Raw genomic sequence first — 16,954 nt, 5'->3', positions numbered from 1 at the left:
GAGGCAGGCCACAGCAGAACACAGATATAGAGTTGGTACATAGTCCCTTCCGTTCCCTAATAGAGGGAAGCATATTGGGCTGGTAACGACAGTGGTTAGAGCTTGGGAGGCAGGCAACAGCAGAACACAGTAATAGAGTTGGTACATAGTCCCTTCCGTTCCCTAATAGAGGGAAGCATATTGGGCTGGTAACGACAGTGGTTAGAGCTGGGAGGCAGGAGACAGCAGAACACAGATATAGAGTCGGTACATAGACAGGTGTCTTTGGGCCACACAGCCAATTGCAGTTAAAGCTGCAATCTGTGATACGTGAATATGTCCAATGGTTATTTTCATTTGAAACGGATTAGCAGTGTTTCCACTGGAAAAAATGTGTTAGCAGTGGAGGGAAAAGGTGGCCTCACCCCTCAGCTGTATACGAAAGGCATGTGGAGCTGCCGTTTTGTTGAAAGACAAAATCTCGGATTATAGCTTTAACCCCCATTATTATAACCTTCATGTTAATGTAATCATTCATAGTGAATGTACTGGTCTCTCCCGTTCCGTGTTCAATCACATTAATACATTTCCTCCACCTGGATTGAATTGGCCCCGAGGGACACAATATGACGACAAAGGAAATGAGGTAAATTGCTAGTTATTAATGTGCAGACAAACATCACCCAACCTGGTTATGTGTTAATGTGTTGAGGTCACTCCTCAGGCACATGCTATGTATATGCAGACTCTAATGGCACACCATTCACTATACATTATAGCCCACTACTTTTGACCAGGGTATACTATAGAACTAGTGCAAAATATAGGGGATAGGGAGCGGTTGGAGACAAAAACAGGCAGAGGGAGACGATTGGTTAACACTTTAACCTGATGGGGGGTAGAGAAAAGGAGACGCTTGGTTAACACTTTAACCTGACGGGGGGAAGAGAAAAGGAGACGCTTGGTTAACACTTTAACCTGATGGGGGGAAGAGAAAAGGAGACGCTTGGTTAACACTTTAACCTGATGGGGGGAGAGAAAAGGAGACGCTTGGTTAACACTTTAACCTGATGGGGGGAAGAGAAAAGGAGACGCTTGGTTAACACTAACCTGATGGGGGGAGAGAAAAGGAGACGCTTGGTTAACACTTTAACCTGATGGGGGGAAGAGAAAAGGAGACGCTTGGTTAACACTTTAACCTGATGGGGGGAAGAGAAAAGGAGACGCTTGGTTAACACTTTAACCTGATGAGGGGAAGAGAAAAGGAGACGCTTGGTTAACACTTTAACCTGATGGGGGGAAGAGAAAAGGAGACGCTTGGTTAACACTTTAACCTGATGGGGGAAGAGAAAAGGAGACGCTTGGTTAACACTTTAACCTGATGGGGGGAAGAGAAAAGGAGACGCTTGGTTAACACTTTAACCTGATGGGGGGAGAGAAAAGGAGACGCTTGGTTAACACTTTAACCTGATGGGGGAAGAGAAAAGGAGACGCTTGGTTAACACTTTAACCTGATGGGGGGAGAGAAAAGGAGACGCTTGGTTAACACTTTAACCTGATGGGGGGAGAGAGAAAAGGAGACGATTGGTTAACACTTTAACCTGATGGGGGGAGAGAAAAGGAGACGCTTGGTTAACACTGTAACCTGATGGGGGAAGAGAAAAGGAGACGCTTGGATAACACTTTAACCTGATGGGGGGAAGAGAAAAGGAGACGCTTGGTTAACACTTTAACCTGATGGGGGGAAGAGAAAAGGAGACGCTTGGTTAACACTGTAACCTGATGGGGGAAGAGAAAAGGAGACGCTTGGTTAACACTTTAACCTGATGGGGGAAGAGAAAGGGAGACGCTTGGTTAACACTTTAACCTGATGGGGGAAGAGAAAAGGAGACGCTTGGTTAACACTTTAACCTGATGGGGGGAAGAGAAAAGGAGACGATTGGTTAACACTTTAACCTGATGGGGGGAAGAGAAAAGGAGACGCTTGGATAACACTTTAACCTGATGGGGGGAAGAGAAAAGGAGACGATTGGTTAACACTTTAACCTGATGGGGGGAAGAGAAAAGGAGACGCTTGGTTAACACTTTAACCTGATGGGGGAAGAGAAAAGGAGACGCTTGGTTAACACTTTAACCTGATGGGGGAAGAGAAAAGGAGACGCTTGGTTAACACTTTAACCTGATGGGGGGAAGAGAAAAGGAGACGCTTGGTTAACACTTTAACCTGATGGGGGAAGAGAAAAGGAGACGCTTGGTTAACACTTTAACCTGATGGGGGAAGAGAAAAGGAGACGCTTGGTTAACACTTTAACCTGATGGGGGGAAGAGAAAAGGAGACGCTTGGTTAACACTTTAACCTGATGGGGGGAGAGAAAAGGAGACGCTTGGTTTACACTTTAACCTGATGGGGGAAGAGAAAAGGAGACGCTTGGTTAACACTTTAACCTGATGGGGGGAGAGAAAAGGAGACGCTTGGTTAACACTTTAACCTGATGGGGGGAAGAGAAAAGGAGACGCTTGGTTAACACTTTAACCTGATGGGGGGAAGAGAAAAGGAGACGCTTGGTTAACACTTTAACCTGATGGGGGGAGAGAAAAGGAGACGCTTGGTTAACACTTTAACCTGATGGGGGGAAGAGAAAATGAGACGCTTGGTTAACACTTTAAAACCTGTTTAACCCCCTAACAGGTTTTAACCCCTAACAGGTTTTAACCGCCTACATCACGGCGGGCATCCACACAGAGTACTCCCAGCTCAGCTCAAGAGACTCTCTTGTATGTCTCAATGACTTTGTACGATACTTTATGATGTGTCACTCTGGTTTATAAGTGTCAATCCTGAGCCCCAAGTCACTATTTTTAGGTTCCTGCGGTGAGTGGTCTGTCATACAAGTCCTTTTTGATAGTCTCTGATGGGTGGGGTTGAACTGTCACCTAACATCTAGTTCCATGTAGAAGGGTAATATGTCAAGAGCAGAGATACAGACAGAGTAAATATCATCTTTGATACAAGACGAGGAGAAATGTAAAAGGAGACTGCAGAAAGAACAGATGTTGTCATCCTCTTCACTCATTGGAGGTTCCACTTCTCAGAAAGCCAATCAAATCAATGTTGCCCTCTGGATTGAAAATCAGCCCTCGGAACACTTATGGGAAATTAAAACTACACTGAGCAAGATGATCAGTGGTTTTACTGCCAGTGTAGCACAGCTTTGGCGTCATCTTCAGCCGAACATACTTGCTCATCTTCTCCAGAAGAAGAATAACCAACAACACTGTCTAGGAAACATGTTGTTAAATACGTGTAGCTAGAGGATGTGTTTTAAAACGACCACATTCTGATTAAATACGTGTAGCTAGAGGATGTGTTTTAAAACGACCACATTCTGATTAAATACGTGTAGCTAGAGGATGTATTTTAAAACGACCACATTCTGATTAAATACGTGTAGCTTGAGGATGTATTTTAAAACGACCACATTCTGATTAAATACGTGTAGCTAGAGGATGTATTTTAAAACGACCACATTCTGATTAAATACGTGTAGCTAGAGGATGTATTTTAAAACGACCACATTCTGATTAAATACGTGTAGCTAGAGGATGTATTTTAAAACGACCACATTCTGATTAAATACGTGTAGCTAGAGGATGTATTTTAAAACGACCACATTCAGATTAAATACGTGTAGCTAGAGGATGTGTTTTAAAACGACCACATTCTGATTAAATACGTGTAGCTAGAGGATGTGTTTTAAAACGACCACATTCTGATTAAATACGTGTAGCTAGAGGATGTATTTTAAAACGACCACATTCTGATTAAATACGTGTAGCTAGAGGATGTATTTTAAAACGACCACATTCTGATTAAATACGTGTAGCTAGAGGATGTATTTTAAAACGACCACATTCTGATTAAATACGTGTAGCTAGAGGATGTATTTTAAAACGACCACATTCTGATTAAATACGTGTAGCTTGAGGATGTATTTTAAAACGACCACATTCTGATTAAATACGTGTAGCTAGAGGATGTATTTTAAAACGACCACATTCTGATTAAATACGTGTAGCTTGAGGATGTATTTTAAAACGACCACATTCTGATTAAATACGTGTAGCTTGAGGATGTATTTTAAAACGACCACATTCTGATTAAATACGTGTAGCTTGAGGATGTATTTTAAAACGACCACATTCTGATTAAATACGTGTAGCTAGAGGATGTATTTTAAAACGACCACATTCTGATTAAATACGTGTAGCTAGAGGATGTATTTTAAAACGACCACATTCTGATTAAATACGTGTAGCTAGAGGATGTATTTTAAAACGACCACATTCTGATTAAATACGTGTAGCTAGAGGATGTATTTTAAAACGACCACATTCTGATTAAATACGTGTAGCTAGAGGATGTATTTTAAAACGACCACATTCTGATTAAATACGTGTAGCTAGAGGATGTATTTTAAAACGACCACATTCTGATTAAATACGTGTAGCTAGAGGATGTATTTTAAAACGACCACATTCTGATTAAATACGTGTAGCTAGAGGATGTATTTTAAAACGACCACATTCTGATTAAATACGTGTAGCTAGAGGATGTATTTTAAAACGACCACATTCTGATTAAATACGTGTAGCTAGAGGATGTATTTTAAAACGACCACATTCTGATTAAATAGGTCATGCAGACTGCGTGATGGTTGAAAATAAATCCAGACCTCGTCTTTATAAAAAGAGGGGCACTGTATTCACAATGTGCGGTCCAAAATGACACCCCATTCCCTATATAGTGAACCTTATTCCCTATATAATGAACCTTATTCCCTATATAGTGAACCTTATTCCCTAATAGTGCACCTTATTCCCTATAGAGTGCACCCTATTCCCTATATAGTGCACCCTATACCCTATATAGTGAACCCTATTCCCTATATAGTGAACTAAGAGATATACAGTGGGGAGAACAAGTATTTGATACACTGCCGATTTTGCAGGTTTTCCTACTTACAAAGCATGTAGAGGTCTGTAATTTTGTATCATAGGTACACGTCAACTGTGAGAGACGGAATCTAAAACAAAAATCCTGAAAATCACATTGTATGATTGTATGACAGACTCCAACCTCTCCACAATGGCCAAGACCAGAGAGCTGTGTAAAGACATCAGGGATAAAATTGTAGACCTGCACAAGGCTGGGATGGGCTACAGGACAATAGGCAGGCAGCTTGGTGAGAAGGCAACAACTGTTGGTGCAATTATTAGAAAATGGAAGAAGTTCAAGATGACGATCAATCACCCTCGGTCTGGGGCTCCATGCAAGATCTCACCTCGTGGGGCATCAATGATCATGAGGAAGGTGAGGGATCAGCCCAGAACTACACGGCAGGACCTGGTCAATGACCTGAAGAGAGCTGGGACCACAGTCTGAAAGAAAACCATTAGTAACACACTACGCCGTCATGGATTAAAATCCTACAGTGCACGCAAGGTCCCCCTGTTCAAGCCAGCGCATGTCCAGGCCCGTCTGAAGTTTGCCAATGACCATCTGGATGATCCAGAGGAGGAATGGGAGAAGGTCATGTGGTCTGATGAGACAAAAATAGAGCTTTTTGGTCTAAACCCCACTCGCCGTGTTTGGAGGAAGAAGAAGGATGAGTACAACCCCAAGAACCCATCCCAAACGTGAAGCATGGAGGTAGAAACATCATCCTTTGGGGATGCTTTTCTGCAAAGGGGACAGGACGACTGCACCGTATTGAGGGGAGGATGGATGGGGCCATGTATCGCGAGATCTTGGCCAACAACCTCCTTCCCTCAGTAAGAGCATTGAAGATGGGTCTTCCAGCATGACAACGACCCGAAACACACAGCCAGGGCAACTAAGGAGTTGCTCCGTAAGAAGCATCTCAAGGTCCTGGAGTGGTCTAGCCAGTCTCCAGACCTGAACCCAATAGAAAATCTTTGGAGGGAGCTGAAAGTCCGTATTGCCCAGCGACAGCCCCGAAACCTGAAGGATCTGGAGAAGGTCTGTATGGAGGAGTGGGCCAAAATCCCTGCTGCAGTGTGTGCAAACCTGGTCAAGAACTACCGGAAACATATGATTTCTGTAATTGCAAACAAAGGTTTCTGTACCAAATATTAAGTTCTGCTTTTCTGATGTATCAAATACTTATGTCATGTAATAAGATGCAAATTAATTACTTAAAAATCATACAATGTGATTTTCAGGATTTTTGTTTTAGATTCCGTCTCTCACAGTTGAAGTGTACCTATGATAAAAATTACAGATCTCTACATGCTTTGTAAGTAGGAAAACCTGCAAAATCGGCAGTGTATCAAATACTTGTTCTCCCCACTGTACATCTATATAACCTGGTAATTTACAGTCCTCAGAGTTCAGATGAAGAACTGCACTCTGCACCGTCCAGGACTCCAGTATTGTTTTACACACTGCTCTACTTAATGTGTTTAGGAATCTGTTGTGAAACGTAATGTCATGTTTTTAGTTGTATATAACTGCCTTCATGTTGCTGGACTCCAGGAAGAGTAGCTGCTGCCTTGGCAGGAACTAATGGGGATCTATAATAAACCCCAGGAAGAGTAGCTGCTGCCTTGGCAGGAACTAATGAGGATCCATAATAAACCCCAGGAAGAGTAGCTGCTGCCTTGGCAGGAACTAATGGGGATCCATAATAAACCCCAGGAAGAGTAGCTGCTGACTTGGCAGGAACTAATGAGGATCCATAATAAACTCCAGGGAGAGTAGCTGCTGCCTTGGCAGGAACTAATGAGGATCCATAATAACCCCCAGGAAGAGTAGCTGCTGCCTTGGCAGGAACTAATGGGGATCCATAATAAACCCCAGGAAGAGTAGCTGCTGCCTTGGCAGGAATTAATGGGGATCCATAATAAACCCCAGGAAGAGTAGCTGCTGCCTTGGCAGGAACTAATAGGATCCATAATAAACCCCAGGAAGAGTAGCTGCTGCCTTGGCAGGAACTAATGGGGATCCATAATAACCCCCAGGAAGAGTAGCTGCTGACTTGGCAGGAACTAATAAGATCCATAATAAACCCCAGGAAGAGTAGCTGCTGCCTTGACCGGAACTAATGTGGATCCTTAATAAGTACAAATACACACACGCAGAGACACACACACGTACAGACCCACCCACACACACGTACAGACCCACACACACGTACAGACACACGCACACATAAATTATTTAATTCTCAACTGTCAGTTCATGTGCAGTTACCTACTGTCTATTGAACCTTGTATAATGTCCTAAATGCACAGACAGGAGTACATACCAAAACCTTTCAACCTGAGCCAGTCTCCCACCGTCGGTTAGTTGACCCCTGGGACGACTCAATGACCCCAAGGACCTGAACTCAGACATCGTCATCAAGTAATAATTATATTATTCAAAAACATGCGTCTCACAATTATTGGCATCTCTAGAAATGCTTATGAATAAAATCTAATTGATATGTATTTCCGATTAAGAATTGACTTTTAAAAGTTCATATGAGTCTCTGGGAACTCTTAAGTGGTTATGCATCACTGGGGTATAAACATGAGGTGATACACAGGCGAAACTCCCTTGGTCATCCTTCAACATGGGAAAGGCCAGAGAACACACAAATGAAATGAGACAAAAGGTTGTTGACCTTCACAAATCAGGCAATGGTTATAAAACAGATATCTCCATGGCTGAAAATACCCATATCCACTATTAGTGTAATAATGAAGGAATGTCAACCAACTGGAGCTGTGACGAACCGGCCTAGAAGAAGACCCAGGTGTATTTTACCTCCAGGCACAGACCAGAAGGATGGTTCACGTGGCAAAATACATCTCCAAGGATCACAGTTGGAGAACTGCAGAAGTTGGTTACATCTTGGGGTCTCCAAAACTACAGTTAGACACCACCTCCATGACAACAAGTTATTTGGAAGGGTTGCCAGGAGAAGCCTGTCTGCCTCTGCCAGGAGATGCCTGTCTGCCTCTGCCAGGAGAAGCCTGTCTGCCTCTGCCAGGAGAAGCCTGTCTGCCTCTGCCAGGAGAAGCCTGTCTGCCTCTGCCAGGAGAAGCCTGTCTGCCTCTGCCAGGAGAAGCCTGTCTGCCTCTGCCAGGAGAAGCCTGTCTGCCTCTGCCAGGAGAAGCCTGTCTGCCTCTGCCAGGAGAAGCCTGTCTGCCTCTGCCAGGAGAAGCCTGTCTGCCTCTGCCAGGAGAAGCCTGTCTGCCTCTGCCAGGAGAAGCCTGTCTGCCTCTGCCAGGAGAAGCCTGTCTGCCTCTGCCAGGAGAAGCCTGTCTGCCTCTGCCAGGAGAAGCCTGTCTGCCTCTGCCAGGAGAAGCCTGTCTGCCTCTGCCAGGAGAAGCCTGTCTGCCTCTGCCAGGAGAAGCCTGTCTGCCTCTGCCAGGAGATGCCTGTCTGCCTCTGCCAGGAGAAGCCTGTCTGCCTCTGCCAGGAGAAGCCTGTCTGCCTCTGCCAGGAGATGCCTGTCTGCCTCTGCCAGGAGATGCCTGTCTGCCTCTGCCAGGAGATGCCTGTCTGCCTCTGCCAGGAGATGCCTGTCTGCCTCTGCCAGGAGATGCCTGTCTGCCTCTGCCAGGAGATGCCTGTCTGCCTCTGCCAGGAGAAGCCTGTCTGCCTCTGCCAGGAGAAGCCTGTCTGCCTCTGCCAGGAGAAGCCTGTCTGCCTCTGCCAGGAGATGCCTGTCTGCCTCTGCCAGGAGATGCCTGTCTGCCTCTGCCAGGAGATGCCTGTCTGCCTCTGCCAGGAGATGCCTGTCTGCCTCTGCCAGGAGAAGCCTGTCTGCCTCTGCCAGGAGAAGCCTGTCTGCCTCTGCCAGGAGAAGCCTGTCTGCCTCTGCCAGGAGAAGCCTGTCTGCCTCTGCCAGGAGAAGCCTGTCTGCCTCTGCCAGGAGAAGCCTGTCTGCCTCTGCCAGGAGAAGCCTGTCTGCCTCTGCCAGGAGAAGCCTGTCTGCCTCTGCCAGGAGAAGCCTGTCTGCCTCTGCCAGGAGAAGCCTGTCTGCCTCTGCCAGGAGAAGCCTGTCTGCCTCTGCCAGGAGAAGCCTGTCTGCCTCTGCCAGGAGAAGCCTGTCTGCCTCTGCCAGGAGAAGCCTGTCTGCCTCTGCCAGGAGAAGCCTGTCTGCCTCTGCCAGGAGAAACCTGTCTGCCTCTGCCAGGAGAAACCTGTCTGCCTCTGCCAGGAGATACCTGTCTGCCTCTGCCAGGAGAAACCTGTCTGCCTCTGCCAGGAGAAACCTGTCTGCCTCTGCCAGGAGATACCTGTCTGCCTCTGCCAGGAGATACCTGTCTGCCTCTGCCAGGAGATACCTGTCTGCCTCTGCCAGGAGAAACCTGTCTGCCTCTGCCAGGAGAAACCTGTCTGCCTCTGCCAGGAGAAACCTGTCTGCCTCTGCCAGGAGAAACCTGTCTGCCTCTGCCAGGAGAAACCTGTCTGCCTCTGCCAGGAGAAACCTGTCTGCCTCTGCCAGGAGAAACCTGTCTGCCTCTGCCAGGAGAAACCTGTCTGCCTCTGCCAGGAGAAGCCTGTCTGCCTCTGCCAGGAGATGCCTGTCTGCCTCTGCCAGGAGATGCCTGTCTGCCTCTGCCAGGAGATGCCTGTCTGCCTCTGCCAGGAGATGCCTGTCTGCCTCTGCCAGGAGATGCCTGTCTGCCTCTGCCAGGAGATGCCTGTCTGCCTCTGCCAGGAGATGCCTGTCTGCCTCTGCCAGGAGATGCCTGTCTGCCTCTGCCAGGAGATGCCTGTCTGCCTCTGCCAGGAGATGCCTGTCTGCCTCTGCCAGGAGATGCCTGTCTGCCTCTGCCAGGAGATGCCTGTCTGCCTCTGCCAGGAGAAACCTGTCTGCCTCTGCCAGGAGATACCTGTCTGCCTCTGCCAGGAGATACCTGTCTGCCTCTGCCAGGAGATACCTGTCTGCCTCTGCCAGGAGATACCTGTCTGCCTCTGCCAGGAGATGCCTGTCTGCCTCTGCCAGGAGATGCCTGTCTGCCTCTGCCAGGAGAAACCTGTCTGCCTCTGCCAGGAGAAACCTGTCTGCCTCTGCCAGGAGAAACCTGTCTGCCTCTGCCAGGAGAAACCTGTCTGCCTCTGCCAGGAGAAACCTGTCTGCCTCTGCCAGGAGAAGCCTGTCTGCCTCTGCCAGGAGATGCCTGTCTGCCTCTGCCAGGAGATGCCTGTCTGCCTCTGCCAGGAGATGCCTGTCTGCCTCTGCCAGGAGAAACCTGTCTGCCTCTGCCAGGAGAAACCTGTCTGCCTCTGCCAGGAGAAACCTGTCTGCCTCTGCCAGGAGAAACCTGTCTGCCTCTGCCAGGAGATACCTGTCTGCCTCTGCCAGGAGATACCTGTCTGCCTCTGCCAGGAGATACCTGTCTGCTCTCTGCCAGGAGATACCTGTCTGCCTCTGCCAGGAGATACCTGTCTGCCTCTGCCAGGAGATACCTGTCTGCCTCTGCCAGGAGATGCCTGTCTGCCTCTGCCAGGAGAAACCTGTCTGCCTCTGCCAGGAGAAACCTGTCTGCCTCTGCCAGGAGATACCTGTCTGCCTCTGCCAGGAGATACCTGTCTGCCTCTGCCAGGAGATACCTGTCTGCTCTCTGCCAGGAGATACCTGTCTGCCTCTGCCAGGAGATACCTGTCTGCCTCTGCCAGGAGATACCTGTCTGCCTCTGCCAGGAGATACCTGTCTGCCTCTGCCAGGAGATACCTGTCTGCCTCTGCCAGGAGATACCTGTCTGCCTCTGCCAGGAGATACCTGTCTGCCTCTGCCAGGAGATACCTGTCTGCCTCTGCCAGGAGATACCTGTCTGCCTCTGCCAGGAGATACCTGTCTGCCTCTGCCAGGAGGCTAAAACTGGGTCGTCGATAAATCATCCAGCAGGACAGTGATCCAAAGCATACCTCCAAATCCACATGAAAATGGTTCACTGAGCATAGAAATAAGCTTTTGCAATGGCCAATTCCTTCCTATGTGTTCTCCCACCTCATCAAACATTATAGGAGACGACTCAGAGCTGTTATCTTGGCAAAGGGAGGGTGTCTTCTCCCACCTCATCTAACATTATAGGAGACGACTCAGAGCTGTTATCTTGGCAGAGGGAGGGTGTATTCTCCCACCTCATCTAACATTATAGGAGACGACTCAGAGCTGTTATCTTGGCAAAGGGAGGGTGTCTTCTCCCACCTCATCTAACATTATAGGAGACGACTCAGAGCTGTTATCTTGGCAAAGGGAGGGTGTATTCTCCCACCTCATCTAACATTATAGGAGACGACTCAGAGCTGTTATCTTGGCAAAGGGAGGGTGTCTTCTCCCACCTCATCTAACATTATAGGAGACGACTCAGAGCTGTTATCTTGGCAGAGGGAGGGTGTGTTCTCCCACCTCATCTAACATTATAGGAGACGACTCAGAGCTGTTATCTTGGCAAAGGGAGGGTGTGTTCTCCCACCTCGTCAAACATTATAGGAGACGACTTAGAGCTGTTATCTTGGCAAAGGGAGGGTGTATTCTCCCACCTCATCTAACATTATAGGAGACGACTCAGAGCTGTTATCTTGGCAAAGGGAGGGTGTATTCTCCCACCTCATCTAACATTATAGGAGACGACTCAGAGCTGTTATCTTGGCAGAGGGAGGGTGTGTTCTCCCACCTCATCAAACATTATAGGAGACGACTCAGAGCTGTTATCTTGGCAAAGGGAGGGTGTGTTCTCCCACCTCATCAAACATTATAGGAGACGACTCAGAGCTGTTATCTTGGCAGAGGGAGGGTGTATTCTCCCACCTCATCTAACATTATAGGAGACGACTCAGAGCTGTTATCTTGGCAAAGGGAGGGTGTGTTCTCCCACCTCATCTAACATTATAGGAGACGACTCAGAGCTGTTATCTTGGCAGAGGGAGGGTGTGTTCTCCCACCTCATCTAACATTATAGGAGACGACTCAGAGCTGTTATCTTGGCAAAGGGAGGGTGCAGAAAGTACTAAAGGGGTGCCAATAATTGTGACTTGAGTGTTTTACAATTAAGTTAACTCAATTAAAGGTTAGATTCATATGATATTTTGATTGTCAGATTAAACTGATAAACAACAATGACATTTTTTCACAGACTTTGTTCATATATACCCAGGGTGACAATAATCAGGAAGGCACAGTATATCCTCCAACAATAACACCTCAACTCGGGTAAAACTACGATTAACTTTGAATTTTTTTACTTTTTTAACCTTATTTCATTCACCTTGTTTTAAAAAGATTGTCTTTAAAAGCGGTTTATTTAACCGTTATTCTTCCAGGAAAATCGCTGGAGGTTGTTTGTACTTCCATAGATGTGAACCAGTGTGGGATTAAGAGTATTTTAGCATCTGTGTAGGTCGGTGGTGAAGGGAAGCTATTCTGCTACAGATGTAGGATCTTAATTTGACCTATGTTGTCAAAGCAAAATAATCCTGCTGCCACAGGATTTGAAACTTTAGTCCATAATGTTGCTTGATTGGTGGTTAGACTATTACCTGCAGCTGGCCAAAAGCAGGCTACGTAAGAAGTGCAATACTGTGTTAGTGTGGGTTTTCGGTGAATTTATGTAAATCACGTAGCTCATCTGCATTTCTCTGCAACAAAAAGAGTGATCAAATTAAGATCCAACATCTGTATGTGCTTTTGTTACGAAACCAATAGCCTACATGCCTAATGTTGCTCGTGTTATGACTAGAGGGGCTTCTTAGGCCTAGTTAACTGGTCTGTAACCTGATGTAAGATGCACAACTACGTGAGAAATCAGAGTATGAGCCTAGGTGTTGAATGTATGTACCCAGGAGACAGTTACCTCACCTTAGTGCCAGCTCTGTCTTTACCCCTTTGGGGTGGTGAATCCAAGCAGATAAAAATGTTCAGATGGTGAATGGAACAAATATATACAGCAAGGAGAACTACAGACAGGCCTCAACTAAAGATTCACAATCCAAAACGAAAGGCCTCAGGGACACTGAAACAAAACCAACAACCTCAAGGCTCTGCCAGCTGAGACACTCACTGATGATCACCTAATTGGCAGCACCTGTCTCCTTATCAACTAGGCTCAGCATCTGGACAAGGTCGCTACTGCCCCCTGGGGGATGGATTGTGGAAGTGGTAGTGAGCTGCAGTGTGCTGTCTAAACGACCTAACCTATTCCATAACGCTTTCAACAACAACACTTATTATCTTTAAAAAAAAACACCATTTCATCTGATGGAGGGCTGGATATGGAAATATAACTTATTTCTGCTTACCTGTCCTTGTTCTGTAGATCTTATTTACTTATTTACTCTGTCTGCTCTTTTATCTTTATATCAGAATTGCATACTGTCTATTCTACAAGGTACCTATACACCATTCTTGTGTTCAATAAAAAAAATATTAGGTTTAATCAAACCTTTTCTTCCAGGAAAATCTCTTGCGGTTGTTTGTACTTTCATAGATGTGAACCAGCAAGGCAATGAGAGTATTTTAGCATCTGTAGGTCAGTGGTGAAGGAACGGTTTCCTGTTGGAGCAGAAGACCAGTTTCACCACATCTACCACAGAATACAGAGAGGGAGTGAGGAGAGGAGGCCGGAGTACTCACAGCTAAGGAAGGCTGGGTCACAAATGGAACCCTATTCCTTATGGACCCTGGTTAAAAAGTATTGAACTAAATAGGAAATGGGGTGCAATTTGGGACACGGCCTTAAGAACAGCTAGTTCTCTGCAGGAGCCATAAAAAACAGCCATGAAATAGCAGCATGAAATCTGTGAAACAGGATAAAATGTATTTGCAAAGCAGCATGCAATCTGTGATAACAGCATGAAATGTATTGAAACAGCAGGCATGAAATCAATATCAAATTTCAATTAAACCTTTGAGCCCTGGTCAAAAGTAGTGCACTATATAGGGAATAGGGCTCTGGTCTAAAGTAGGGCACTATATAGGGAATAGGGCTCTGGTCTAAAGTAGGGCACTATATAGGGAATAGGGCTCTGGTCTAAAGTAGGGCACTATATAGGGAATAAGGCTCTGGTCTAAAGTAGGGCCCTATACAGGGGATAGGGCTCTGGTCTAAAGTAGGGCACTATATAGGGAATAGGGCTCTGGTCGAAAGTAGGGCACTATATAGGGAATAGGGCTCTGGTCTAAAGTAGGGCACTATATAGGGAATAGGGCTCTGGTCTAAAGTAGGGCACTATATAGGGAATAGGGCTCTGGTCTAAAGTAGGGCACTATATAGGGAATAGGGCTCTGGTCTAAAGTAGGGCCCTATACAGGGGATAGGGCTCTGGTCTAAAGTAGGGCACTATATAGGGAATAGGGCTCTGGTCTAAAGTAGGGCCCTATACAGGGGATAGGGCTCTGGTCTAAAGTAGGGCACTATATAGGGAATAGGGCTCTGGTCGAAAGTAGGGCACTATATAGGGAATAGGGCTCTGGTCTAAAGTAGGGCACTATATAGGGAATAGGGCTCTGGTCTAAAGTAGGGCCCTATACAGGGGATAGGGCTCTGGTCTAAAGTAGGGCACTATATAGGGAATAGGGCTCTGGTCGAAAGTAGGGCACTATATAGGGAATAGGGCTCTGGTCTAAAGTAGGGCACTATATAGGGAATAGGGCTCTGGTCTAAAGTAGGGCCCTATACAGGGGATAGGGCTCTGGTCTAAAGTAGGGCACTATATAGGGAATAGGGCTCTGGTCGAAAGTAGGGCACTATATAGGGAATAGGGCTCTGGTCTAAAGTAGGGCACTATATAGGGAATAGGGCTCTGGTCGAAAGTAGGGCACTATATAGGGAATATGGTGCCATTTTGGATGTAGCCGATTTTTCCAGAAATGTGTGAGATGAATTGTTATGACTAATTGCATATCAAATGTCCTTTTAACCGAGGTGATCAGATACGAGCCATTTACTGTAAAGTACACACGTTTTCAAGGACAAAGGCTATGTACCAAATGGCACCCTATTCCCTATGTAGTGCACTACTTTAGACCAGGACCTAATGGTAGACCAGGGCCCGGTCAAAGGTAGTGCACTACATAGGGAAAAGGGTACCATTTGAGAAGTGACCTATAATTACTTCACTGTTAAAGGGCTTAATATCAATGTCCACTGACTGTCTATAGGAATACGGCTCGTAATTCAATTATATTTGTTTTTTATTTAACTTTTATTTAACTAGGCAAGTCAGTTAAGAACAAATGATTATTTACAATGACGGCCTACCAGAAGGCAAAAGGCCTCCCTGCGGGGTAACGGGGGGCTGGGATTATCTGCTGAAAAAGTTGAAACCGGGACATTTTCAGAGCTGCCAAATGACTGTGTTGTGAATCAGCGTTGAAGTGCTGTAGCTGGTACAATGTTCTCTCTGGGATGATGAAGGGGGTAGCCATACGTGAAAGAGGAGTAGAGGAGGATATTGTCTGCAGTCTGAAATGAACCCGATGCACAGAGCGTCTCATCTAGGAGACGGCAGATATGCATGAATGAACTTTCAGGAACTAAAGCTCAGTTTTAACACTACACTGCTGGCACCAACACCCTGATTAATAACATGCAGTAGTTCAACTCTAAAGTCAGATAATGTCATGAAAACAATGATACCGTGTAAAAACAAAAGGATAACACACAACAATGGGTGGCAGGTAGTCTAGTGGTTAGAGGGGCGGCAGGTAGCCTAGTGGTTAGAGGGGTGGCAGGTAGCCTAGTGGTTAGAGGGGCGGCAGGTAGCCTAGTGGTTAGAGGGGTGGCAGGTAGCCTAGTGGTTAGAGGGGCGGCAGGTAGCCTAGTGGTTAGAGGGGTGGCAGGTAGCCTAGTGGTTAGAGGGGTGGCAGGTAGTCTAGTGGTCAGAGGGGTGGCAGGTAGCCTAGTGGTCAGAGGGGTGGCAGGTAGCCTAGTGGTTAGAGGGGTGGCAGGTAGTCTAGTGGTTAGAGGGGCGGCAGGTAGCCTAGTGGTTAGAGGGGCGGCAGGTAGCCTAGTGGTCAGAGGGGCGGCAGGTAGCCTAGTGGTTAGAGGGGTGGCAGGTAGTCTAGTGGTTAGAGGGGTGGCAGGTAGTCTAGTGGTTAGAGGGGCGGCAGGTAGCCTAGTGGTTAGAGGGGTGGCAGGTAGCCTAGTGGTTGGAGGGGTGGCAGGTAGCCTAGTGGTTAGAGGGGCGGCAGGTAGCCTAGTGGTCAGAGGGGCGGCAGGTCACCTAGTCGTCAGAGGGGCGGCAGGTCACCTAGTGGTCAGAGGGGCGGCAGGTCACCTAGTGGTTAGAGGGGTGGCAGGTAGCCTAGTGGTCAGAGGGGCGGCAGGTAGTCTAGTGGTCAGAGGGACGGCAGGTAGTCTAGTGGTTAGAGGGGCGGCAGGTAGCCTAGTGGTTAGAGGGGCGGCAGGTAGTCTAGTGGTTAGAGGAGCGGCAGGTAGCCTAGTGATCAGAGGGGCGGCAGGTAGTCTAGTGGTTAGAGGGGCGGCAGGTAGTCTAGTGGTCAGAGGGGCGGCAGGTAGCCTCGTGGTTAGAGGGGCGGCAGGTAGCCTCGTGGTTAGAGGGGTGGCAGGTAGTCTAGTGGTCAGAGGGGCGGCAGGTAGCCTCGTGGTTAGAGGGGCGGCAGGTAGCCTCGTGGTTAGAGGGGCGGCAGGTAGTCTAGTGGTTAGAGGGGCGGCAGGTAGCCTAGTGGTTAGAGGGGCGGCAGGTAGTCTAGTGGTTAGAGGGGCGGCAGGTAGCCTAGTGGTTAGAGGGGCGGCAGGTAGCCTCGTGGTTAGAGGGGTGGCAGGTAGCCTAGTGGTTAGAGGGGTGGCAGGTAGTCTAGTGGTTAGAGGGGTGGCAGGTAGCCTAGTGGTTAGAGGGGCGGCAGGTAGCCTAGTGGTCAGAGGGGCGGCAGGTAGCCTAGTGGTTAGAGGGGCGGCAGGTAGCCTAGTGGTTAGAGGGGTGGCAGGTAGC

This window comes from Salvelinus fontinalis, chromosome 34 (assembly GCF_029448725.1).
Source record: "Salvelinus fontinalis isolate EN_2023a chromosome 34, ASM2944872v1, whole genome shotgun sequence".
Taxonomy (NCBI): domain Eukaryota; kingdom Metazoa; phylum Chordata; class Actinopteri; order Salmoniformes; family Salmonidae; genus Salvelinus; species Salvelinus fontinalis.
This window is presented reverse-complemented; position numbering follows the sequence as displayed.